The sequence below is a fragment of the Paroedura picta genome, chromosome 8, assembly GCF_049243985.1.
Source record: "Paroedura picta isolate Pp20150507F chromosome 8, Ppicta_v3.0, whole genome shotgun sequence".
In the NCBI taxonomy this organism is placed as follows: domain Eukaryota; kingdom Metazoa; phylum Chordata; class Lepidosauria; order Squamata; family Gekkonidae; genus Paroedura; species Paroedura picta.
This window is the reverse complement of record NC_135376.1, coordinates 96,882,785-96,909,204: the sequence shown is the minus strand read 5'-3', so window position 1 is coordinate 96,909,204 and position 26,420 is coordinate 96,882,785. Positions and strand designations below refer to the sequence as shown.

Sequence of the window (26,420 nt, the reverse complement as noted above, 5' to 3'; positions counted from 1 at the left end):
TGAGGGGTGTGTCGGGGGTCCCCAAGGGTCCAAAGGTGAGGAAGGCAGCCCGTGGCAAGCCCCCTCTGCTCCTCTCTCGGCTTGGAAGCCCCGCCCCACTGCTCTTTCCGCCCCTCCCCCTGAGCAAGGGGGGCCCCAAGCCCCGGAGTTCCTTTCTGCGGTGCCAAGCAGGATCGCGGAGGCCGGCAGCAGAAAGCAGGACGGCCGGGAGGGGGCGGCGGGGACCCTCCGAGGGACAGGCAGGAGGCCCAGCCACGAGGCCCGCGGGCGGGCGGGAGAGGGATGCCGGCAGCGCCCACCTGGCTGCTCATGCCGCCGGGCTGGATCCTCGCGGAGGGTGGGCGCCGGGGAGCGGGTCCGATGAGCGCCCCGCGGGCCGCCTTCCCCTGCCCCCTGCAGGTCGCCTCTCATCCTGGGCGGTCTCCAGCCACGACCTGGAAGCTGGCAACCGTGGCTGTAAATTAAGCCCGTCCCTTACCCCAGGGCGCATTGCGAGAGCAGTATCCTATTATCATTAATTATTAGTAGTAGTATTATTGCTGTTGTAGTTATTATTCTTACTACTGAAGCAGGCCGGGGGCGAAGCGTGCCGGCGCGCGGGTCCCTGCGTATGCCCGAGGACCTTGGCTCCGCTGGGGTGGCGAGGGAGGGCTTGCAGGCGCGGGGCCGCGGGGGAGGGGCGCGGAGTCGGTGGCCCTTTAAGGCTCCGGAGCGCGGAGCCCAGTTTGTGTGACCCCTGTGTGCGCGCGCGCGCGTGTGTGTGTTGGCACAGGCATTGTTCCCTGACGTCACTCCGCCTGCTCCGCCGCCGCCGCTGCTGGGGCTGCTCCTGCTCCTGCTCCTGCTCCTGCGGCGGCGGCTCTCAAACTTGTCTTTGTTATTCAGCGCTCTCCGTCTGACACGGCCGGGCTACTTGCAAAACGCGGACGCCGGAGTCGCCGGCTCTCCCCTGGAGCGGAGCCCGGGCAGATCGCAACCGGAGAGCATGGGACACCTTCCCCGCTTCTTGCCAGAGAAAGACATCGGTGGGGCTGGGGGGAGGGAGGGAGGGCGAGCCCACCAGCCTGTTGTCCGGGGAAGGTGAAGGACTCTTCTGGCTCAAAGGGACATGGCGGTGTCTTCTTGGTGCGAGGGGGGGGAGGGGGGCTTCTGGAGTTCTGGGCCTGCTGGCAGACCTCCTGAGGCATCCTGGGTTTGGGCCACGGTGTGACACTGATCTAGGAGCTTTCACAAATACCCAGCAATGCAGTTTTCAGTGCACTTTTTGTGTGCGTGAAATGGCAAAGGTCATTGGCAATCATGAAAATGCAGTAGGAAAGCCCCAGAGGGTTGGACCCCATGGGCCATGGGCCTGATCCAGTATGGCTTCTATTATGTAATGTCCTAAAGTGCCCTCAAGTCACAAGGGACTTTGGCACTCCGGAGATGCTCAGAGCTGGTTTGCCATTGTCCCTGTGTAGTGATGACCCTGGACATCCTCAGAGGTCTCCCATCCAAGTCCCAACCCTGCTTAGCTTCCAAGATCTGACAAGACCAGCCTTGTTTGGCCCATCTAGAAACATGATGAGCCTCTGAATGGGTTTGCTTAGATGTAACCACAGGCCCTTTCATGAAACTAGCGCACAGCCAAAGCCGCAGTGTACCTTACTCAGAAGTAAGGGCCAACCTAGTCTGTGTAAGTATTCTTGTCTTGCTCCTCCTCCCCTTCAAAGGCCACATTTTATTCCAGACTGCAAAATTGCAAGGGCCATAAGACTGAGAGAGAAGAAGAGAGGCCCATCCAGCCCAGAGAGTTGTGTATGTGTTAAATACTGTCAAGCCACTTCCGATTTATGGTGAGCCTGTGAAGGAATGACTCCCAAGCCTCTCTTTCAGAGCCTGTCTCAGTTCTTGCAAATGTAGGGCTCTTGTGGCTTCCTCGGTTGAGCCCTTCCCTCTCCTCTTGGGTCTTCCTCTTTTCCTCCTGCTGCCAACTTTTCCTAGCGTCCCTGTCTTTGCCATTGACTCTTGTCTTCTCAGTGATACAGGCTTTAATTAACACCCTCCCATTTAGGAAACCCTGGGGCACCCCCTCCCAAACAGGCCAATGATGGGCCTGGAGTTGGTGGGAAGGGGAGGGGCCCTGGGTGGGCATGTCCACAACTCTGCTTCCCAACCAACTTCTGTATGATCACAGCACTTCTGGGGTTTCTTGAAGCCTGAAGAATGTTTCAGGGCAAAAAAGTCCAAAAAAGGTTGTCATGATGAGGCAAGAGTATGATAGCCTCACTTGGGACATTTTAACCTCTAGGCAGAGTTCAGACTTGATCTGGTCAAGAACCCATTGGATTTGTGTTTTTGGCAACCTGTAGTACTCATAACTTCCTCCAACACCACATTTCAAGTTAATTCACTTTCTTCCTGGCAACTTTCTTTCTTGTCCAACCTTCACACCCCTACACAGTAACATAAGACTATTAAGTGAATTATCTTGATCTTGGTCACCATCCTTATGTTAAAGAATTTTTTCCAGCGTCTTCATGGCTGCTCTTTCGACTCTCCATCCCTTTCTATTCTCAACCTGGATAGCCCAATCTCCTCAGAAGCTGATCCTGCTTAATCAGCCCTGGCGAGTGTTTGGATGGGAGACCTCCAAGAAACACTATGAAGCAGGCAACGGCAAACCACCTGTGTGAACATCTCTTGCCTGACTGCCAGACAATCCTAGGATCTCTTGGCTACACCACCTATAAATAAATAAATATCAAACTCCTGATTTCCTTGGGTGCAGTCTCCCTTTCGGTTGATGATGGAGCCAAGGAATAGAAAACCTTTAACAATTTCCATTTCTTTGTCAGCCCTAAAATTGTGTAATTCCTCAATACAGTTTATTACTTCTTTACTTTCTGTTCAGATGTAATCCTGCTTTAGCACTTTCTCCTTCAACCGTCATCCATAGTTCAAGGCTTCACTATTTTCCTCTAGTAATCTGCTGTCATCTGCATATCTCATTAATGTTCCTTCTGCCAATCTTCTACATCTAATCCCCTTTTCCTCTTGGTATGTTTTGCATGTTAACTGAAAAATGTCTGACACCTTCACCAACTAGAAACCATTCTGTTTCTTCACTTTCTATCCTATCAGTAGCCTCTTGTCCAGAGAATAGGTTGTGCATGAAAACAACCAGGTGCTGTGGCATACCCATTTATTTCAAAACCAACTATAACTTTCCATGATCCAGTCAAAAAGTTTGGCTATAGTCTATGGAACACAAGCTGGTTGTCTTGTTAGAAATTATCTCGTATGCTCCAGTATAACCAACATAAATTTTCAATGTGATCTCGGGTACCTTTTTTCTGAATCAAGCTTGAACATCTGCTGTTTCTCATTCCATATATGGTAAATGCCTTTGTTGTAAGATTTTGAGCATTACTGGTACAATAAACTAATGTGATGTTCCTATAGTTGCTGCAGTCTTTGACATCTCCTTTTTTCTGAACTGGAATGTAGATTGGGTGTTACTATATTTGTTGGTATATTTGTGTTAAGGTTTTGATGGACCCAATTTCTGTAGCTTGGAATAACTATTGATATCCCATCTATTCCTGTTGGTTTGTTTCTTCCAATTGTTCTCAGTGCGGCTTCACTTTGTAAAACTGCAGGTTCTTTTTCAATACATTCTTCTAGGAAAGAATCTGTCATCCTTTGATCACTTTCGTATAGCGTTTCAGTTTATCATCATTTTTTCTTTGTTTTGTCCTGTTCAGTTAATCTATTTTTGTGTTGACCCTTCAGTGTGCCTAACTGTGGTTTAAATTTCCCTGTGAGTTCTTGGCACTTGTGAAACAGATCTCTGGTTCTTTTTTGTTGGTCTCTGCAATTTATTTACTATGGGATATGACTTTTCACATTCACATGTTCACAAATCAAAGGTGAGGCTGAAAGGTTGAAAGCGGTCTTGGGAATTCAGGACTGGACCTCAGCAGGGTCTCATCCATTGAGACCCCCTCCAAAGGAATCATTTCCTCTGAGGGAGCTGAAATTTTTCACCTGGAGATCTGCTGTTGTTCCAGCAGAATTCAACCCAGAGGTTGGCAACTTGGGTATGTTCATGAGGAAAAAATCAGAAAGGAAGCCTAATTCATATGGGTCCTTTGAGGCCTCTCCACCGGGAATCCTCTTTGAAAGCCATTGATTGCTTCCTGCGGCCATCACTCCACCTTCAGGGGGGAAAGTCCACAGTTCAATCCCTCTTGGGGTCAAGTAGCATTTCCTTTTGTCGGCCAATCCTACTGCCCATCATCTCCACTGGGTGCCCTCCTACCGTTTCTGGGGAGGGCGAATATTTGCCACCCCTCGCAGAGTTTTCTGAATCTTCGTCGTTTTTTTCCTCCACGGAAAAGGCCCTCCCTCTTCAGCCTTTCCTCGTAGAAGGCGCTGCCGACGGGCCCCCTCGGGACCTGCCTGCCTGCCTTCCCCGGGCTCGGGGGCTTTGGGGGTCAAAGGTGCGCCGGCCTGGGCGGGGGTCGGGGGCGAAGAGGCCATATGGGGAGGTCTCCCCCCCACCCTTTGGAGTCCAGAGGGCCGTTTGGGGGGGGTGGCAGCAGGGGTCTACTCTAGAGTAAGAGAGCCTGGCCGAGGGATCGTGGCCAGTGAGATGCCGGCCCCAGGCAGGCCCTCCTCTTCGCTCCGGATTCCCCTCCTGGGTTGGCTTCCCCTGCTGGGGGAAGCTCCGGGGGCTGGACCGGCCTTGGGAGACGCCCCTCCTGCCGGGGCTCCGCTTCCCAGGCTCCAGCCGCCTTCGACTCCCAGCCGCGCGTCCGGGCTCGCTCCTGTGCGGGGTTTACTCGCGAGTCAGCCCCCTCTGCCCCCCCCCCCCGCGCCTGGCAGGCATTCCCGCCGCCCCCCCTGGCCGGGCTTCCTCGCGAGTCAAGGGGGCGCGGGGCCGCCCGCAGGTGCCTGTTCGTTACGCTCAAAGAAAGGCTCTGTCGGGGGGGGGGGGGGGGGGAGAAGCGGAGCGAGGCGTCTACAGCCCCGGCCGGGCCGCTCGGCGCGGGCTCCATTCATAGAATCGGCGCCGGGCTCCGAACAATAAGCCCGGAGAGCCCCTCGCCCGCCCGCCCGCCCGCCCGGTGCAGGCCGCCTTCTCGGGGGGGGGGGGGCGGGGGGCGCAGCTGGCCGGGCCCCTCCCCCTCGTCAATATTTGTCAACACTCCTGCCCGGCTTTGTTTTTTCTCTTCCCGAGACAGGAAGTTCTTCCCTTTGATGAAGGTGACGGGAGGAGGGGGGGCAGGAGGAATCTCGCCAGGCCTTTTCATTGGCGCTGCTCAACTTGGGCTCTTCGGAGACCCCCCTACCCCCCCCCCCCCACGTTAGGTGGTCGGGAGGGGGAGCAAGAGGCAGGCAGGCAGGCAGGCAGGCAGGCAGGCAGGCGGGGGGGGGGGGGGCGCAGGCTCCTTGGGCGGCGGGCGGGCGGGCGAGGGACGCGGCTCCCTGGCAGATCGGAATCTGGGACACATTTTGCCGGCAGCCACGCAGCAGAGCCCTTTGGTAATAAAATCGCCAATGTAATTTGACACTTCAACTTGCTCCGCGCTCGGCGAGTTGATTCACTTCTTCTCCCCGCCGACGCCGGGGCTCCTGTTCGGAGGCGGCTGCCGGAGCGGACCCCGCGCCCCCCCCCGCTGTTTTCGGAGCGGCCAGGAAGCCGGAGCGCGCGGCCTCGCCAAAGGGAAGGCTTCAGGGGCGCCGGGTCGGGACTGGGCGCCGCGGGCGAAGGGCGGCCAAGGGATCCGCTCTCCCTCAATTGGGGTCCCCGCGATTGTCTCTCTCCGCCTCCGCCCGCCGAGGTAAGTTTCGCCGCTGGGCGCGTTGCTAGGGCCGGGGGGGGGATCCGGGGGGGCGCGGGAAGAGCTGCGGAAAGAATCTCTTTTTGGAACGAGCCGCGCTCGGGAAACGCCGCTCCTCTCAGGTGCGGTGGGGAAAGTCGGCGCGGCGGCGGCGGCGGCGGCGGCGGCGGCGGCGGGGGGGGGGGGGGGAGTGTGCGGACTTCTTAAAGGGCCAGGAGGCGGGAGGGCGGGGGGGGGGCGAGAGAGACTTTGGGGGGAATCCCGAGGAAAGCCGCGAGGGGGGGGCGGGGAGAGGCCCCCATTGGGCGCCGAGGGGGGTCTCCGCTGGGCGCTGGCGACGGGAGCGGGGGGGGGGCTCGGCCGCCCTCGGGCATTCTCTCGCTCTCTCCGGAGCTGGTTGTCGGCAGAGATGGCAGTCCGCCTCGCTGGTTCCCGGGGGGGCTGCTCGAGGAAGTCCCCCCCCCGGTTTTGCAGCGGGTGCCGGTGGGGGGGGGGAGACGCCGCTGGCTCTCGGCTGCCTGCCCGGCTCCCTTTAAGTTTGCAGAGCCGGGACAATGTTGCCATTGAGGCACGGGCGGCCGCGGGGGGAGGGGCGGGCCGAGCTTCCCGGGGCCCCAAAACAAAGGCGGCTTCCCAATGACCCGGCCGGGGGGGGGGGGGGCTGAGGCGGTTTCCTTTGCCCCCGCTGCCTCGCCGCTTGCGCCCGCCCGCCCGGGAGGGTCCGTCGGAGGAAGCAGCGGCGTCGGGGGAGGGGGCTGCCTTGGGTCTGGGCCCGGGCCGAGGCCTTTCTCCCCCCCCCCCCCGGCCCGCGGACATCTGTCCCGGCAGCAAGGGGCCGAAGGGCTGGGGCGGAGGGGCTCCGCGGGGAGAGGGCCCTGGGCGGCCGGGCGGCTGGCTGGCTGGCTGGCTCCGATCGGAAGCGGCGCGCCTCGCCTGCCAACTTTGCTGGGGGGGGGGCGCGGTTCCCCCAGACTTTTGGCGGGCGGGGGTCGGTCCCCCTTCCCGGCCTGGGCCTCGGGGCAGAACGGGGGCCGCTGGGCTGGCTGGGCTGCCTGGCTGCCGCGCGGGGGAAAGCCGCCTTGTCGCCGCCGCCTGGCTCGAGCAGCCGTCTTCCTGGGGGGCGAGAGGCGGGGGGGGGGCTTGGGGTTGGCCGCTCCAGCAGATGGCCTCTCAAAGGGGGCCGGGAGGGGGAGGGGAGGGGAGGGGGAGGGGCCGGGAAAAGGAGGTGAATGTCACCGGGGGGGGGGGCTCTTCCACCTTTAAGGAATTGGGGCAGGGGGAGGCACAGCTGCCTGCTCTGCCTGGGGAGACCCCCTTTCCGGCTGATGGGGGGGGGGCAGAGGAGGCACAAAGGCGGTTGTGTCAGGGCCAGGGACGGCCAACCCTCGTAGGCCCAGGCAGGCCTCTCTCTGCCTCAGTTTCTCCACCTGTGAGATGCCAGGCTTTCGGCGCCGAGGGCCAGGGAGGGATGAGGGGGGGGGGTTATTGAGAGGAGGAGGAAGCCCCCCACCCGTGAGGCCCAGAAGCTTGGCTGGGGGCCTATAGGTGGGGGGCATGGCTTCTGTTCCCAGGGCTGGCAACTGGCCCCGTGTGGTGCCCAGTGGGGAAACCCTTCAGAAGTTGGCGCTCCCTTTCGTTCTAACCCACAAGCAATCGGCTAAAAAGTAAGAAGAATCGTTGAGCTAGCGAACTTGGCGGGCTGCTCAGAAGCCTTTGGTTACTGCCGCTCCCCCTTGGAGAAGGATCCCTTGGAGACAAAGTTTCTCCTTGTCATGGCTGATGCATGCAGCTGCCCTGGCAGAGAGCTTCCTGAAGGACCCTGAAGTCCACACATGATCAGTATATGAGAAATATTTATTTTGAAAAGAAGTTTTTGCTAGCTTAAATGCATGTTCTGAAGCATATTTATTCTCTGTCTTTAGGACAAACCTAGCTGAGCGGTTTCTGTTGCTCCCCCCCCCCCCCTTCAGTCAGGGCAAATTTACGGCTGCCTCCATCTTCCCCTGGCAGGGCCTGATTCAGGCTTATGAATGCCAGAAGTCCAGGGCTGACCTTTTTGTGTTGGAGCGGAGGATGTCGAAACACCAGTGCCTCTCCCCCCCCCCTCAGACAAAAGAGACACGGAGGGGGAGGTCTTCCAGGAGACCACGTGTGATGGAGATGGGGAGAGGCTGCCACCTTTGCCCTGAGCTTCTCAGGAGGATGGGGGGGGGGCAGGGGAGATTTTAGAAAAAGAAAAGAGGACTTTAAAAAAATGCACGGCCTAGGATGACTTAGGCACAGAAGAATCTAATAATGTGGGTGCAAATGTTGTTGTGGATCTCTCAGAGGTGGTCCCCAAATCTTTGGGTGCTGTTTTGAGCCACTGATCGATCACGAGAGCTATTTGTATTACCTGGAGCCACAAACTGGATCCCTTGGGCATTTCTGGACCTAGATGTTGACGTGGATTCCTTCCGCTCTTCTTTCTTAGCCATTTTCTTTCTTTTTTCTGCCTGCCAGAGAATCCCAGAAAGCAGAAAGGGGAGGGGGGCTCCAGTGTTTAGTTTCTGGGCTTGGGATTTTGTATTAGTGAAATCCCACACCTATAGTTAATAATAATAATAATATATAATAAGTTTGGAGCTGAATGGAGTAGAATTCCAGAGGAAATGGGTCTTGTTTTGGTTTTTTGCTTTCATGGTAACGGGGCAGTGGAATTGGATATCATTCCAGCAGGGCCGATTCAGAGGTATCTTCTGTGGTCAGACAGAGCCTGTGCTTCTTAACGCTTGCATTTTTTAAAAAAGCGGCAATCTCTAGTAGTGCTTCTTTCTGTGGCAAATGAACAGATTGGTACATCCGGAAAAAGAACTGCCCTTGAATCCGTAAAGTGGGTTGATTGCTGTGTGAAACCAAAGGTGTGATCCTCTGGGCGGTGGGGAGGGAGTGGGGAGGGAGTGGCCTGGTCCGGAGTTCAGCGGTATTGGGGCCCACGTGTGAAACCCGACCCAGATGTTGGGGTGGTCTCGTGCAGGGAATAACTCCTGTATTTCGAGGAACAGTCAAATATTAGAGCTTCTCTAAGGGTTTTTCCTTCTCCTGGAGAGGCTCCTGGGGAATTCTAAGTGGTAAACGGCTGCTCCAGATGTTTCCACTCAGATCCTTTCCTGTGGGTTATTTTCTCTTGATTTAATACCTCTTCTATAGGGCTCATTCTTCCACCCTCTCTGCAAATCTCTCCTCTCCCCCCCCCCCCAGCATATGCATGAGTGGGGAGGGGGAGCTGTGTGGCTGTAAGGTCTGTTGAGCAAGCATACCAGGGTTTCTGGGATCAATCCCGGATGTTAGGAGAGATGGACCACGGAGTTGTTTTGTTTTGCAAAAAAGGGAAGCGCAGGGATGGGCTTCCTCGGTGAGCTCTTTCAGTACAATGTCAGGGTCATGGAGTGCAAGAGATGGTGCATTGCTTGAAGGGCTTCAGCTCAACCTGCACTGAATTATACTCTGCTAACAGGTTTAATAATTAACGGGAGTTTATTTGTGTGTGTGTGTGGGGGGGGACTTTGAATCCTTGGGGCTTTTGGGGTGGTGGAAAGTGCTGTCAAGTCATACCGGGAGACCCTGTAGGGCAGGGGTAGTCAACCTGTGGTTCTCCAGATGTCCATGGACTACAATTCCCATGAGCCCCTGCCAGCGTTCGCTGGCAGGGGGCTCGTGGGAATTGTAGTCCATGGACATCTGGAGGACCACAGGTTGACTACCCCTGCTGTAGGGTCTTGGGAGCAGAGGTGATCCGCTGCTGTGTGCAAAGCAGCCCTGGACTTCCATCCAACAACAAACTAAGACTGATCCTGCTTTGGTTCCAAGGTCTGATGAGATTGGGCTCCCCAGGTCCAGGCCAGGGACTTTTGGGGTGTCCCCTCCCCCACAAAAGTTCTTTGGGATTTGATGTCCCTAAAGGGAAGTCCTCCTTTCACAAGTCAGCTTTAAAACACTCAATGGATTGCAGAAGTAGCCGCTGGGTTGCCTATCTGTGGGACCGCTTACCTCCTTATGTTCCCCCCAGGGCCCTCCGCTCTTCAGGTATGAATTTTCTGGGAGTTCTGGGCCCCCAGCAGGTGTGCCTGGCCCCTACCTGGTGGAATGAACTCCCAGAATTGCTGAGGGTCCTGATGGAGCTTACTGGGTTCTGCAGGGCCTGCAAGACGGAGCTCTTCTGACAGGATTATGGTTGAAGCCGGGCTAAAGTCCAGGGAAATATGACCGGGTCCTCTCCCGTATCCCCCCCCTCCCGGTGGCCAATCATCGCCCCTGGGTGAACATTGCCCAGTGATATGAGCAAATTCACACCTGGGAACAGAAGTGTTGAGGCGTCCAGGGTTTTATTAGAGACGAGAATGGTCTGTGATGCAGTTGGGTATGTATTGGTATGTTACGGTATTTTGTATTCTTATTGCAATGTTGTGGTGAACTGCCTCGAGCCAGCTGGTCCGGGAAGGGCGGCACACTAATTGATTGATTGATTAATAAAAAATCTTCAGTCAGAATTGGCCCCCTCCCAAGCAAACACGGATGTTCACTTTCGAACCCCGAGTCTGTGTGTCGTGTGGTGTTTGTGCTGAGAGGTGCGTTCCTGCTGTTGTGTGGGGCCCTTTGTGTGGGAGTAAATCTCCTCCTACTCACAAGGATTGTCCCAGACGCTTCTGTGCGGCAGGGCGGTTGGGCTACCTTGCTGTGATTCTCCGATCCTTTCTAAGGAGTTAGCATGGCATTGGTGAACTGCAGTGTGTTTTCTTTTAAAGTATTAATTATTGACTTAGGTGTACCTGGGTTTTGCAACACACCTTTATCCTACGTGACCGATATTTGTGTTGTTATTGGAAGCCTAAAATGCAAACACATGGAGCTTGGGATGAGCCAGGTGTCTTCGAGGACAAGGGAAGTTTGCAGAATGAGCAGCTCTTCTTCCTTCCGTGACTCTCTGGGGGTGGGGAGGACCGCCATGAAGCTGCAGCAGGCTGATGGGCACCCCTCATGTTGTTGTCAGGCAGGGCGAGACGTGGTTTGCTGTTGGCTGCTTCTGCGTGGCAACCCTGGACTTCTGTGGTTGCCTCCCAGCCAAGGTCCAACCAGGGCCAGCCCTCCTTCGCTGCTGAGATCTCATGAGATCGGGACCCTTTTAAATCTCTGGTCTGGCTTTTAGTGACCTGCTGTTTCCCGAGAGGGCTGTCTGAGGAGCTGGGGAGCCCCAAGGGATTGTTTAATACAGGGGTAGTCAACCTGTGGTCCTCCAGATGTTCATGGACTACAATTCCCATGACCCCCTGCCAGCAACCGCTGGCAGGGGCTCATGGGAATTGTAGTCCATGAACATCTGGAGGACCACAGGTTGACTACCCCTGGTTTAATAAGTTCTGTCACGGCAGAAGTTTCTTTCTCTACCACTGCTGCATGTAGCTGTCGGGAAACGGTGAAGCAGCTTAAATCCTCCGCCTTTCCTCTGTTTTATGCTCACAACAGCCCTGAGGAGTAGTTTTAGCTGAATGTCTGTGACTGGCCCACACTTTTGTGGCAACTGAGGGCTAAGAGATAAGGCCAGTTCTGGGTTGGGAAATTCTTGGATGTCTTTTTAGGGAGAGGAGTCTGGGGAGGGTGGAGTTGGTGGAGAGGAGGGGCCTCAGCAAGGTAAAATGCTGTAGCGTGGGGGTGGCCATGGACTACAGTTACCAGGAGCCCCTGCCAGGCAGTGAATTGTCAGAGCTCTGCATGCTGGCAGGGGCTCCTGGTCATTGTAGTCCATGGCCATCTGGAGAGCCGCAATTTGGCCATCCCTGCTGCAGAGCCTGCAAAGCAGCCATTTTCTCCAGGGGAACGCATCTTTGTAGCCTGGTGACCAATTGTGATTCTAGTAGATCTCAAGGCCCTGCCTAGAAGTTGGCAACCCTAGCCAGAGGTCACCTAGGTGGGTGCCTGGTGGGGGGGCTGCAGTTGCCTTGTCTCCTTCTGGGATTTGCCTTTGCTAGCATCTAGTGTTTGGTCTGTTGGGTCTCCAAAGTAAACTCTCCGCTGAGAAGTCTTTGGGGACCTTTACAAGTACGGAGCTGCTAAATCCTTGCAAGCCTCTCTCTGGAATAAGGGGAAGTTTGGACTTTGCTCGTGGAGCACATTCAAAAGGCTTGTGGGTGTGAAGGCCCAACGCTCGAAAACGCAGCGCAATGATTCATTACTGATTTAGCCAGCATAATAATAATTTCTATATAATTGCAGAGCATTTTCTAGCATCGGTTGTTCGCCTTCACGAGCCTTCTTTGGATTTCCCCTCTCTGTTTTCAAACATTAAAACAGGGGTAGGCAAACTGTGGCCCTCCAGGTGGCCATGGACTACAATTCCCATGAGCCCCTGCCAGCGAATGCTGGCAGGGGCTCATGGGAATTGTAGTCCATGGCCATCTGGAGGGCCACAGTTTGCCTACCCTTGCATTAGAATATGAAGAGAGTGAGAGGGGGATCATCCCTCAGCTTTCCTTTCAGCAGGGGCCAGGTGAGGGAGCATGTGGGGCCAGGAGGGAACAAAGTTTAAGATGAATGTTGGGACCCAGGGGGAAAACAGCCCTATCTGGACTCTCTTGGCCTCTTCGAATCCCCACAGTGACTATCGCCCGCTGGTTACAAAATCCGTGGTAAATTGGCTTCTGTGGGCTTGTCAAGACAATTTCATCGGGGAGATCTGGAGGGGCGAATTTCTACTTTTGGTCAAAGGGGACTTTGTCATCGCTTTGGATACAAGGGCAGGGGAAGATTCAGTATTTCTTTCCAGAAGCCGAGGAGGACAGCTGGCTTCGGTCACTTTTATAAATGGTATACTTGGATCGGGCCTGTGAGTTGTTCTGGGTTTCTTGGGTCCAGTTGTGATCTCTTGGCCTAAAGACCCTTCTGGATCAGGGCCCCCAATGTCCAGCCTGCCCACCTGTTTCCTTGTGCCCAACAACCATTTCAGAAAGTGGGTCATGGCAGGCAGGGCTTCTGCCCCACCGGGCTTCTGATTGGCCGTGCAGATTGAGATAATGCTTTGGGGGAAGCAGTCTCTCCCAACGGTTTCTAATCTCGCCTTCCTCTTTCCCAGTGTTTTCTATTTTGAAAGTTCCTCCCCTCAGCCTCCACACAAACCAGCTCTCCAGCTGTCCAATGACTACAATTCCCATGAGCCCTTGCCAGCACTAGTTATCTAGCTGGAGCCCAATGTTGGTAAATATTTATGGTCTTCGCTTATGTGCACACTCCTCTCCATAGTCACGTTTTTCATGCTTCCACCGTTGGAGCCTGGCCAAGCAAGTGGAGTTCCTTTTTGCCTGATGAGCTACTTTTCTGCTAGTGAGTAGTTCTTTGATGTGGGGCAGCCTTACCTCCGTTGCAGTAGAAAGTGGATATGGTCCGGCTCTACCACGGCCCTGTTCTTCCGCATGTTGCAGGCCACGGTGGAGTCCACCGGCTGAAGGGGGCGGGAGTATCTTGTCATGGGAAAGGAGCAGCTGCCCACCAGAGTCCTGGTCTCCTTGGGCTTCCGGAAGTGATGTGGCAGTCCAAAGTGGTGTTGGGGAAAGGCCTTTGGGTTGTCACCATGGGTAGCCTGTCTAGCGTGGACAGCTCCAGGTAGGGGAATTCCTGGATTCTTGGTGGGGGGAAATTTGGCTGAGGAACCGCAGAGTTTGTGGAGGAGAGGAACTTCAGTGGAGTATACTGCCATACAGTCCACCCTACGAAGTGTCTGGAGAGCTCCAAGCCCTGCCGGGTGGTTGACAAACCTGTGGCTCTGAAGGATTCTCTAGAGCAGGGGTGGCCAAACTGTGGCTCTCCACATGACCATAGACTACAATTCCCATGAGCCCCATGGACATCTGGAGAGCCACAGTTTGGCCACCCTAGAGGGCAGGGTGGCCAACTTCCACCTGGCACCTAGAGATCTCCCCCTATTATAGTTGAGTTCAGATGTTCCATGTAAAATTACATAATGTTCCATGTAAACAGTCCAGAGCTGTAAAGAATGGGCGATATAAAAATCCAAATCAATCAATAAATAAAAGACTAAGACCCAGAAAAAAATGGCTGCTTTGAAGACTGGACTCTGTGGCATTATAGTAGGGATGCCCGTCCCCAGGTGTGACCCGGGAATCCCCTCATCTCCAGGTAACAGAGATCCATTCCTCTGGAGAAGATGGCTGCCCTTGCAGGGGGGCTCTGTGGCTTTATACCTTTCAGAGGCCCTTCCCCAAACTCCCTTCTCCCCAGGCTCCCCTTCCCAAATCTCCAGTTTCTTTTTCAACCCTGAGCTGCCGATCCTCGTAGGTAGGGAGTTTTGAGATTTAATTTTCCTCAGGCTGAATCTTTCTCAGCAGCTGCTGGAGAGCTGAGTTGTAAGACAGATGACCTGATCTGAGGCCATCTTTCTGCACTCCATTTTAGTCTGTCTTGCTGAAACCTCACGCCACCCGTTCTGTGGTGGGTTTTTTTGGCTCTCTTGTTGGCACTGGTATCTCTCCCCTTCGGAGGCTGCAGCGTTCAGTTCCTCCGCTCTTCGTATTGATTACAAGGTCAGGGGCGTTTTCTGTTGGCTTCCAGCCTCCTTTGCCAGGTGAAGACAAGCAGAGAGAGGGAGCTTGCTTTGGCCAGCTGCAATGCCGGGTGAGCGGGAAGTGCGGCCAGCCAGTGGCTTTGCTTTGAATCGGGAAGGGTGCCTGGCTCCTGTTTGATTGCTCCTGCAGAATCTGCCACTCTAAGAGACCAGAAGGGAGCAGCTGAGCAAACCCTGCCTTCCCATCCCATGGGCTTGACCCTTTCTGTTAGGACCAACCAAAGGCAATAGAACCACGTGCCAGCTTTGGACATTTCCAGAACTCTCCATCTGACAATGCAATATTCCAGCAGTCTTAAAACTGCTTTTCCTGACCTCGATAGCCCAGACAAGCCCGCTCTTGGGAGCTAAGCTGAGTAGGGCCTGACTACTATTTGGGTGGAAGACCACCAAGGAAGCCAAAGGTCATTCCGTAGGCAATGGGAAACCATCTCTCAATGTCTCTGGGGTTGCCATAAATCAGCTGTGACTTGACAGCACTTTCTAGCTCCCTCTTTAAAGCCCTGACCTGGACCGCGGAGGCTAGTGTCAGCCGCATAAGCTAAATAGTTGGGCCTGCTGAGTATTTGGGTGGGAGACCATTGACCAAGTCCAGGGTCATTATGCAGAAGTGGGCAGTGGCAAATCACCTCTGAACAACCTTTGCCTTGAACACTTTACAGCAGCCTTTTGCAATCTTTTGCAAATCAGTTTCAGGCTTCGAGCAGCCCCAGAAGTGGTCAGCTGTCCACGCAACTTGATGGCAAACAGTCCCAGGCTGCTTGTCTCTTGTACCTAAGGGTCCCTGTGCACATGCACCTATGCACAAACACCCCAGCTTTGATTGCAAGGGGTGCCATCTGAAGGGACTTTGGTAGAACAGGACTGAACTGCTTGGTTGGGCAGCTCACTAGAACATCACTACTTTTGGATTTCAGTGGTTTTCTAGTGTCCCCCCCACCTCTTAATTTCATTGTTTGCATGATCTTGAACCCATTTCTGAGGGGAAATGTGGTATATAAATATATTGGTAGATTAACACCCCAATAAAACAGTGAAATACATGTTGAAGCACAAAAGTTTGGACTATTCCTGATTTAAAATATCATCTGGAGCAATTTAGTAAAGAGGTAGCAGGGCCATGTGTGTCTATCACTTCTGAAAATGGGTGAACAGTGGCATTAGTGTAACTATTGATCTGAAGGAGTGGGAAATGGGCACAAAGTAAAACGGGGAAGATTCACTGCTCTTATAAATCAGTATAGAAAAGTACTGGTGGATAAGGGCGGAAAGGGACTGATGTCTGGGTAGCAGAGAACCTGAAGGTCTTGGGTTCAATCCCTGCCATCTCCAGTTAAAAAGGACCAGGCAGTAGGTGATGGGAAAGACCTCCACTTGAGTCCCTGGAGAGCCACGGCTAGTCAGGGAAGCAACAAAGCCTAATATTTAGAGTGTTGGATTGCTTGGGTGTGTCACTTCTGACAGGTGACATCTTGGATGAAGGACTTCCAAAACATCTCATTGTTAGCACCCTTACCCAGGTCTTACAAACTACCGTGGCTTCCTTAACTGAGTCAGTCCATCTCCTGTTGGGCTTTCTGCTTTCCATTTTATCTAGCATCAGTGCCTTTTCCAGGGACTCTCATCCTCTCATAATGTGGCCAAAGTAGAATAGCATTAGTTTGGTCATTTGAACTTCTATAGCAGGGGTGGCCAAACTGTGACTCTCTAGATGTCCATGGACTACAATTCCCATGAACCCCTGCTCATGGGAGAGCCACAGTGTCACCCTCCTGCTGCCACCTCCCGTCTTCCAGGAGTTGCCACAGCAACCAGGGCCTGCAGCTGAGCCAGCTCTGGCAGAAGAGAGAGGGGCCTCTGAATGTGCAGCAGGGGGAAGCAGCACAAGTCAGCCAGGCTCTTCCCAAGAGGCATCTTTGGTGCATCTGCAGATGCCTTCCAGCCCTGACAGTTTGCCTGAGCGAAGCAGAAAGGCGGTGGTTGCTGAATGCCGGTGGTTGCTGAATGCTGAAGGAGACAGAGACTGCTGGCACACTGTCAAAGTAGATGGGGCCCACCTGGGATAACCCCTGGGGAGGATGAGCGAATCCTCCCCCAGGTGCAGCCAATTAACTGGGCTGCTTTTAGGAGTGACAGCAGCAGCAGCAGCTCTTCGGCGTGGATGCAATCTATGCAGAAACCCTCCTATCCGGCTTGGATTCCTTGGTCTGTGAATTTCTGACTCCCATCGGCTTCCCTGACTCCTGGCAAACAGCTTTTGACTACGCACTTGGTAATTGGACTGGCTTTGTTGAATATATGCTAATCTGGACTCTGACGTTAGAATCCTAGAATCATAGAATAATAGAGTTTGAAGGGACCTCATGGGTCATCTAGTCCAATTCCCTGCACTATGCAGGACACTCACATCCCAATCGCTCATCTACTGCAACCTGCCACCCCCTTGAACCTTCATAGAATCAGTCTCTCTGTCAGATGACTATCTAGCCTCTGTTTAAAAATTTCCAAAGATGGAGAACCCACCACATCCTGAGGAAACCTGTTCCACTGAGAAACTGCTCTAACTGTGAGGAACTTTTTCTGGATGTTTAGATGGAATGTCTTTTGAATTAATTTCATCCCATTCGTTCTGGTCTGTCCCTCTGGGGCAAGAGAGAACAACTCTGCTCCATCCTTTATATGGCATCCTTTTAAATACTTGAAGATGGTGTGGCCAGCTAGGGCAGCATACACAGTTTGGCTGCCCCTATTCTAGGGAGAGTTCAGGCTAAGTTTGGACAAAGGACTGGGAACCCTGGGTTTGCCCTGGCTTTGCCCTAGAAGCTTGTTGAGTCACCTTAGGCCTGCCATTCTTTGACCTATATTGGTCATAAAATGGAGGAAGGGAGTTCTCTGGATGGCATCCTGAATTCCTCGAGGGAAGGGTGAGGTAAAAGTATATTGAATAAAATTAAAATACTAAGTGTTGAGCAGGCCAGTGGGGTAAGGTAACTTCATCTGCTGATATAGAATATAGATTTGTCAGAGTGATTTAAGATACTGCTTAATTAACCTCTGTCTATATATGTTGCTAATTACATTGGCCATATGCATAGTTCCCAAAATGGTGAGGCCCACATGCACGGCACCCAACTGATGTCATTCACCTGGAGGTCAATGCATGCAGACTGAGTATTGTGTGATATCCCCTGTTCAGTTATGCCCCCAGTTTGTTTGTACCCTCTTTCCCTGACTAACCGTCGCATTTACTGGTGTTCCTGCACCTTCTGTAACTCCCATTTCACTACAGCATGCATAGCAATGGCTCTGTACTAACACAAAAAGTACATGGTCGTTAGAAGTTTGCCACATACTTGGGTGGTTTTGTTCAAATGAATAGGTGCAGGCTTTCATGTACCTCACGGCTCCTTTCAGAGTGGTGAGTAGGAGAAGCCGTAATGGGCAGAATTCCTCTTGAGTGAGACTTAACATCTTCGTTTCCTTGATTTCCCCTCTTTGTCCACTTCCAGTAGTCCTAGCCTGTTTGGATCTCTTGATGTAATTTTGCCCCATTGTAACTGTCTCTGTCGTTCTTAGCCATTTTCACAGTACCTTTCTCCAGCTTTTGGCATTCTCTTCTGGGAGATTTTTCTCCTCTCCTCGACAGTGTCAGTTTCCCTTTTGGAATCTGGACTGCGGCTTCTTGTTCCTTAAGTCTCCAGTGAAAGGGTAATGAGCAAGTGGTTCTAAATTTCTATTTGGGACCAGATGTGGCAGCAGTGACTGAAGTATTTTCAGCTATTCTTTTTCAAAGACTGTAAAAACAATTGTCTTAAAATTGCCACGTGTCAGGATTTGACCTTGCAGGTTGGGCTGCTGATCTCGAAGTGGGCTGTGAAATCCACCTGGAGTAGCAAGTGGTCTTCAAACTAAAGATGCCCGTTCACCTAGAGAGACAAAGGCTGAACTGTAGCTTGGGAACAAGGTCGGAACTGACAAACTGTGGCTTGTGATGGCCAGGAAGCCAGAGTTGGCAACTGTTGTGGGTCTGCAGACTGGTGTGATGTCTGAATTTGACCACAATGCTGTGCAGTTACAGATAGTGGAAGGTAGACCAGCCACTCTTGTGGCAGTTCTCCTGTAGCTTTGCAAGTTCCAGGTGTAGTTTGGGTTCTTAGCAATGATTGCCATAAATGAGGGGTGGCCAAACTGTGGCTTTCCAGAGGTTCATGGACTACAATTCCCATGAACCCCTGTGAGCATGTTGAGCATGTCCATGGATCTGTGGAGAGCCACAGTTTGGTCACCCCTGCCATAAATTGATTTGGTTTTGGGGGCGTTTGTGTCTTAAAGGAGCTATAAGGAAATCTTGCAGCCTCCTTGCAGCTGCCTTGATGGAACAGGCTAATGGTCCACTTGGTGAGGTATTCATATGCCCCAAAATTGGCCAGGCAGAAACTTTCAGGGAATGCCTTGGCAAGTGAAAAGGCAGTCCTGGTGCCCAAGGAACTGATCATGGAGCGATACAGAGATTGCATTGAGTTCTCTCAGCTTAACAGCCTGACAGACCTCTTCCAACCCCCAGTGAATTTGTCTAATCCTTTTTGAAAGTTGTCTTAGTTAGTGTCCCTCACCCGCATCGGATGGTAATGAATTCCATAAGTTAATTATGCATTGTGCAAACAAGCACTTTGTTTTATCTAACAATTGGGTGAGTTGGATGCCCTGAGTTCTGTTACTATGAAAGGACAAACTTTTTTTCGATCTTATATCTACCATGAATAATGTTCACAACCTCAGCCAAGCCCTGCTTCATTGTCCCACACAGGACCTGGCTTCTCTACCTTTCAGTGGGTATTTTCTGACTCTTCTTTAGCTCTGTGGCTAGGACTGATTCTCTGCCTGAACCATCCCAGTGACTGCTTGGCTCAGGGTTGCTATTCCTTGCTTGACGGCCCCTGGAAGCTTCAGGGCGGGGAAGAAACCAGGGTATGAGATGCCATGGCGTCACATCCGGTTTCATTACTTTTGGAAGTGGTATCACATGACATTCTAGGAATTTCCCCAATCTGCATAGCATTCTTGAACGGCTGTGCATGCAGTTGAAAGTGATGTCATGGCATTAGGATACTTTGGTTCCCCCAGACTCCCTAATTTTGCTCCCTCTGTTCCTCCAAGCGACTGGAGCTTGGGGGTGGGAACGCGCTGGCTCACGGTCGGAGCTTGGCTTGCTGCCAGCCACCAGTGCTGCGATAGCTGGCAGGCCTCAGTCTCTTGGCTTCTGCTGCCACCAGCTTGAGGTGGCCAAACTGTGGCTGTCCAGTTGTCCATAGGCTCTGCAGCTGGCAGGGGCTCATGGGAATTGTAGTCCATGGATATCTGGAGAGCCACAGTTTGGCCACGCGTGGTGTAACTTGTTCTGGACCTAGCTGGTGGCATTGTGGGCCCAGGGAGTAAGAGATACACCTTACTTAGGGCAGCACATATCTTTAACTAGCCTCCTCTATGTGATCCTTTTTTGAGACTGGGCAACAAGAACCTACAAGAATTGAATGGCCCACGCCAGCCCACTCTTGTCAGATTTTGAAAGCTAAGTAGGGTGAGTACTTGGATGGGAGGCTACCAAGGAAGTCTGCCCTGAGTGTGCTGAGATAATAAAAGCTCAAATACAAGTAAAGAGAGTACAGGGTTGCTACACAGAGGCAGACAAACTTTTGGCTTGGAACTCAGGAGGAACGGTTTGCATAAATTTGGGCCAAGTTGTTTGCTGCCGTGTCAGCCCAGAATTAACACCCCAAAAGCCAAGAACACAGTCAGTGTAACACAGTCCTTTGTTTGAGGACCAGCCTAGTGACACATAACCAGAGGTCTTTATCAGGCCAGATGTTACAAAATGACAAGGGGGAGGGGAAGACTGACTTTTCAGGTTATGATTTTGAGACCTTGGCATGCCAGTAAATGGCGGAGCTTCTGGCAAGCAAAGGAACATCAATTATCCACCCAGCAGTCCCGCAGAGTAGGCAGAGAGAGTGTGAGAACGACTTGGTCATGGCCACCCGGCAAGCTTCATCCTTAAGCACTGATTTCTGTCCAGGCTTTCCAGATTCAGTCCCACTCCAGGGCCAGTGGCCGCCAATTTAGATCCAATCAGCATCTATTTGAAGTTGGGCTTTTACTTGTTTTGGTCCCAATTTTCATCACTTTGCACTTCATCACTTTAGTGTAATTTCCTGGATCCCTCCAGATTTTTTTAAGAATTAGTATTACGTTGACTCCTTTCCAGTGAGGTTTATTTTGGAGATGAGCTGTACTTTCAGTTACAAGATCAACAATTTCATTTTTGAGTTTTCCCAGAACTCTTGGGCAAATGCCATCTGGCGCCAGTGACTTGGTAGCACAAACTGACAAATTTAAAAACCATAAAACTTTATCCTTTGTCACTTCTGTGGTACGGTTCTTCAAGTCTCAGAATTTGCCCAACACCTTGACTAGATGCTACAATGAATTATGAAAGAATTCATGTAACTTTGTGTTTCCTACACTTCTTTTGAGAAGTTTCTTTCTCTTTCCCTGGCAACTAATTTCATTGTTACACCAGAAAAAGTATACTTCTAAATTGTGTAAGAGTATGTCTTGTTTTCAAGAAAAGTTGGTGTATTATTACTATAATAATAATGAACAAGTGAGCAACATTAAAGATGGCTGCTCCTTTTCATGACAAATAGCAAGGCTTGTTTATTATCTGACTATTTATTTCGTGCTTTTGATAAGACAGTCATGTCAACCATTAAATCAATTTTTCCCATATTTGTTTCACATTCTTTAATCAGTTCATCGTCTTGGGCCATTTATCAATTCCAAGTGGGAAAGACACCTTTGATATGCATAAGAGAAGGGTGACTCTCCAGATGTCCATGGACTACAGTTACCATGAGCCTCTGTTTGCAGGGGCTCGTGGTAATTGTAGTCCATGGATATCTAGCGAGCCATCATTTGGCTACCCCTGGCCTAAAGGCTTTGATCCACCAGAGCATTTCTATGGATGGAAGGCATTGTGTCCTTGGTAGGGGGCTTTCTTCCCTCCTCCTTTCCCACTGCTTACCAAATCCCTCCTGAAATGAAGCCTTGGGGGATTGGGACTTCCTGGGAACTGCATTTTGTGGTCCTGAAGGAGCTGCGGAAGTCATGCTGCATAGGTAGAAATCCTCCTGTGTACCAAAATGCTCCCATAGATCCAAGCCAAAATCTGTCTCTCTCTGTGGCGGGGGGTGGTGGCGGGGGGTCCATACAAGTGCTTTTGCAATCACGGCATAGGAGTGCACTATGCTTTGTACCGCCCCTGCCTGCATCATATGTTGTATGGGTGCCAACTCTGGATTGGTGATTTCCTGGAGATTTGGGAGTAGCGCATTGGGGAGGATGAAGTTTGGGGAGGCTGATCAGTGGGAAAGAGTCTGCCTTCCAAAACAGCCGCTTATCCTAGGAGATCTGACCTCTGTTATCTGGAGATGTAATTCTGGTCGATCCCTCCCTTGGTTCAAGGGAACTGGAAATTCCCTTTTCTGTTTTTGTTCTTATTCAGTTGATGGGGGGGGGTTGTTGGGGGGGGGGTCGAGAGGCACATTTGGCCACTTTCTGTCCACTTCTCCCTGCATTTGCCTTTAAAGCTCTGGGCGACTCCTGGGTCTTCCCTCCCGCCTCTTGCTGGGCTCCTGCCGCCTGGTTCTCCCTCCTCCCCTCCGCCGTGATATCGCCACTCCACTTGCAACCTAATAAGTATGTTAATTGTGTAATGAAGATTGATCTTGAGCATGATGTGACACATTCTAAATGAATTTCCCAGGATAATACTGATGATGTTTTCGATGTGCGATGCCTGCAGAAGGAATAAAGGGATGCCTCGTATAGAAAGTTCGTGGCATGGCGGTTTTGCTAGAAGAACTCCCCTTTGTTTTGAGGCCGTCACTTTTTGTTGTTTCTACCTCTGACCTCCTCAGAGCAGAGACCTACCAAATGGTAACAGTGCATATCAGTCAGTCTGCTCCTCTCTAAATGACAAAGGCCAGTTCCCATAGAATCATAGAGTTGGAAGGAACCTCCTGGGTCATCTAGTCCAACCCCCTGCACTATGCAGGACGCTCATAACCCTCTCCATCGTAACCTGCCACCCCCTTGAGCCTTCACAGAATCAGCCTCTCTGTCAGATGGCTATCCAGGCTCTGTTTAAAAATCTCCAAAGAGAAATCACCACCTCCCGAGGAAGCCTGTTCCACTGAGAAACCGCTCTAACTGTCAGGAACTTCTTCCGGGTGTTGAGACGGAATTTCTTTTCCATTAGTTTCATCCCATTTGATGTGGTCCGTCCCTGGAGAAGATGAGTGCTTTAGCAGGTGGACCCAGTGGCATTTTGCCTGGCTGAGGTCCTTCCCCTCCGCAGGCGCTGCCCTCTCAAGCCCAGGTCTTTCTCAACCCAGAGCTGGCAGCCCCAGTTGCCTTAAGGTTTCCTCTTCTTTCCCCTTTGTCTTCTGCTTGAATGCCCATGGTGCGTCAGAGGCCACAGATGTATCCATAAATAATGGCCATGTTACATCCATTATTGATTTAAATGATAGGGCTCAATGGGAGAGAAAGCAATTCATGCTTATTGTAATATTGGCACACCTTAATTAATTAATTATTTAAAACATGCTTTTTATCTGCAAAGGAAGTCAAAGAGATCCGTAACTCTGTAAATAGAATATTCCAGAAATGCAAGAATTTGCCTTAGGTCGTTTTTAAGTCGTCTTTAACATTCGCTTTCTCTGTTTTGCAGCTGTTAGGAGTCCATAGAGGTGGGCTGTATTAGTAAACGAGGAGTTGGGCTTTATACCCCAAGCAGCTTATAATTGCTTTATAAAGGTATTACATCATTTCTGGGGGGAAATCAGGAAGTGAACTCATGCCTTATGAATTGCCAGAATCTCTATGGTAAAAATATAAGAGTTTCTGGCAATGCTTAGAGAGCTATGATATCACATCCAGATTTCCCCTTGCAAGCAGGCGCACAGCAAGCCTAGCTTATGGACCAAGTCCATCCGTAAGAACTGTGGTTTGTCTAAGACTAACCAAGCAGATCTGAGGCTTATGACAAATTTGGACTGAGTTGCTTCTGATTACTCCACCATCTTAACTGGAAACCCGACAAGGAGTTTGGACCAGGCCCTCTGGGGCTCGTCATGCCGTTCTCTGGGTGGCCGGGGTACATCTCACATCGTCTGCACTCAGCGACCGTACTCGGCGGTCTCCTTAATCCGACCCACCAATTGGTTTGATTAAAACTGGCTCTCTAGGTGCGCGCTCCAAGTACCTTTTGGATACGTTACCTACAAGACCAGCTGTGGAATTGCTGGTGAGTGACTGACAGCTGCACGCAATAACTGAGAGCAGGAATAGAAGGCTGAGTGGCGGATGGAACGTCATAAATCAGGAGGCGAGAAGCAGGACACGTGCGGATAAATCTAGGAGCAGCTGCAGAACAGCCCTTTCCAGCGAAGAATGACCACTCGGCCTTCTGATAGGTGCTCGCAAACTGCCTTTCTTGCCCGTGGAGGTGACTTTTCCCGCTGCACAGCCAGGTACAGCCATGCAATTAAGGGGACGGCAGACGCTTTGGGGGCTTGCTGCAGTGGGCCTCCCTGTATGAGGGACTTTCATTTTCACTCTTGGCGTGTTTAATGGACACGTTCCCCTTCTATTAGGCATGTCCTCTAAAGCAGAAACTCTCAAGAGAAGTTCACCTAATTGTCTAGGAAGTTATGGAAAATAGAGCTCAGCGGCTGGAGTGCAGTTAGGGTTGTGTGCGGCGGCATCCGAATCGGCCGTTCCGGGCCAACGCAGCCAGCGCTGCACCATGGGGGGGGGGAGGGGAGGGGAGGCGTGGGCACCGGTGCAGAACTCCTTAAAACAGATTTGAAGAAGAAGAAGAAGAAGAGTTGGTTCTTCTATGCCGCTTTTCCCTACCCGAAGGAGGCTCAAAGCGGCTTCCAATCACCTTCCCTTTCCTCTCTCCACAACAGACACCCTGTGAGGTGGGTGAGGCTGAGAGAGCCCTGATATCACTGCCCGGTCAGAACAGTTTTATCAGTGCTGTGGGGAGCCCAAGGTCACCCAGCTGGTTGTTGCATGTGGGGGAGCGCAGAATTGAACTCGGCATGCCAGATTAGAAGTCCGCACTCCTAACCACTACACCAAACTGGCTCTTTGTTTTGTTCAGAGGCGCACACACAGTACCCTTTGGACACAATCCACATTGCTGAAGCCTCAAGCTGCATTAAAGTGTCAGGGTCTTCAGAAGTGCACAACACAACCTCAGATGTGACGTATGTGGTGTAAAAAGGTTTGTGTACAGAAATGGCAAGACCGTAGAGGTGTTCAATGTGTCTCTCATCACCCCCCTCCCTCCCCAGGTTTTAAGGTAGGCAAGCTCCAGATAGGGGCGTGGAGACCTCCCAGAATTACAACTGATCTCCAAACTACAGAGTTCAGATATGGTGGAGATATGGTGTCCTGCATAGGGTTGGGCTAGATGACCCAGGAGGTCCCTTCCAACTCTAGGATTCTATGAGAAATTAGCTGAGTTTGCATCCCTGCAGACTCCACCCTCCCTAGGCTGCACCTCCCCAAATCTCCAGGAACTATCAATTTGGCAACCTTCCCACTGCTTCAAAGTAGTGTTATGGTTGCTGTTGTCACAACAAGGAAGTGTGAAGTTTTAAGTCTAATGTGGCAGTGATCATGGCCTTGTTACAGCCTTGGTTCCTTTGCTGCAGTTCTTAGCAAGTCATCCCAATGGTCAGATGCATTTTATTCAAGGAGGCTTACTCCCAGGAAAGTGGACTTTGGGTTGCAGCCACAAAGACTTCTTAGCATTCTTCACTCTAACTTACTTAGGACTATGGATATTTTATGGCTGTGAAAGTTGGACCATAAGGAAGGCTGTGGCTTTTGAACTCTGGTGCTGGAGAAGACTCTTGCGAGTCCCTTGGACTGCAAGGCGAACAAACCGGTCAGTTCTAGAGGAGATCAGCCCTGACTGCTCCTTAGAAGGCCAGATTCTGAAGATGAAACTCAAATACTTTGGCCACCTCATGAGAAGGAAGGACTCCCTGGAGAAGAGCCTAATGCTGGGAGCGATTGAGGGCAAAAGAAGAAGGGGACGACAGAGAATGAGGTGGCTGGATGGAGTCCCTGAAGCAGCCGGTGCAAACTTAAATGGACTCCACAGAATGGTAGAGGATAGGAAGGCCTGGAGGATCATTGACCATGGGGTCGTGATGGGTCAGACACGAATTCACACCTAACAACAAACAAAAATGGATATTTTACTCAACAGTAATATCTGCTCCCTATTAGAAGTGAACTCTGCAATATTCTCTCTTTGTGCAAATTATACATACTTTTGCAACTATGAAAATGGGTTCTTTACCCATTCATAGCAATATCTGGTATCTAACGGAATGGCAACATGCGTGGAGCACAGATTTATGAGTAGGTATTTAGTTGGCATTAGTCTTGTGGTCCGAAGTGTTGATAAGGGGATGTTTCACGCAGAGTACATAAGTTCCAGCTGTCTTGTGCCTACCCCACAGGGCTTAAAGAGGGAGGCTTTGAGCCGGAATCATCTAGGTCTAACTCTTGTTCCATGCTGGCTACCAGGGTATACATCTCTATAGTGCCAGGAGTAGGATTGCCATCTGCCAGGTGGTGTCTCAGAATTACAGCTAATTTTTGGAGCACACAGTCCAGGTCCCCGGGGAAACAAAATGGTAGCTTCAACAAGTAGACTAAGATACCATATTCCTGGTTCATAGGAATAACAGTCCCTGGACATCTGGGGAGCCACAGTTTGAGCATTCCTGCTATAGATGCAATAGGCATGCAAGGCTAGTTGCAGCTCATTGGTGTATTCATTTTTATTTATATTTCGACTGGTTACCCTCCGCTCTTGGCCAAAGATGGGCTGC

General features: G+C 51.7%; 1 protein-coding gene across 8 annotated transcripts in view; it reads left to right on the top strand.

Annotated features, from left to right (window-relative positions):
• Positions 1-5,436: 5,436 nt before the first annotated feature.
• ZMIZ1 (zinc finger MIZ-type containing 1) overlaps positions 5,437-26,420 on the top strand; it is a 410,316-nt gene continuing 389,332 nt past the window's right edge. For 6 of the 8 annotated variants that reach the window (XM_077350892.1, XM_077350896.1, XM_077350895.1 and 3 more), the window contains exon 1: positions 5,438-5,828. The gene's annotated coding sequence lies outside the window, so the exon portion shown is untranslated. Of the gene's footprint in view, positions 5,829-26,420 lie in introns of all 8 variants that reach the window. The other 2 variants (XM_077350898.1, XM_077350903.1) reach the window with 1 other exon arrangement.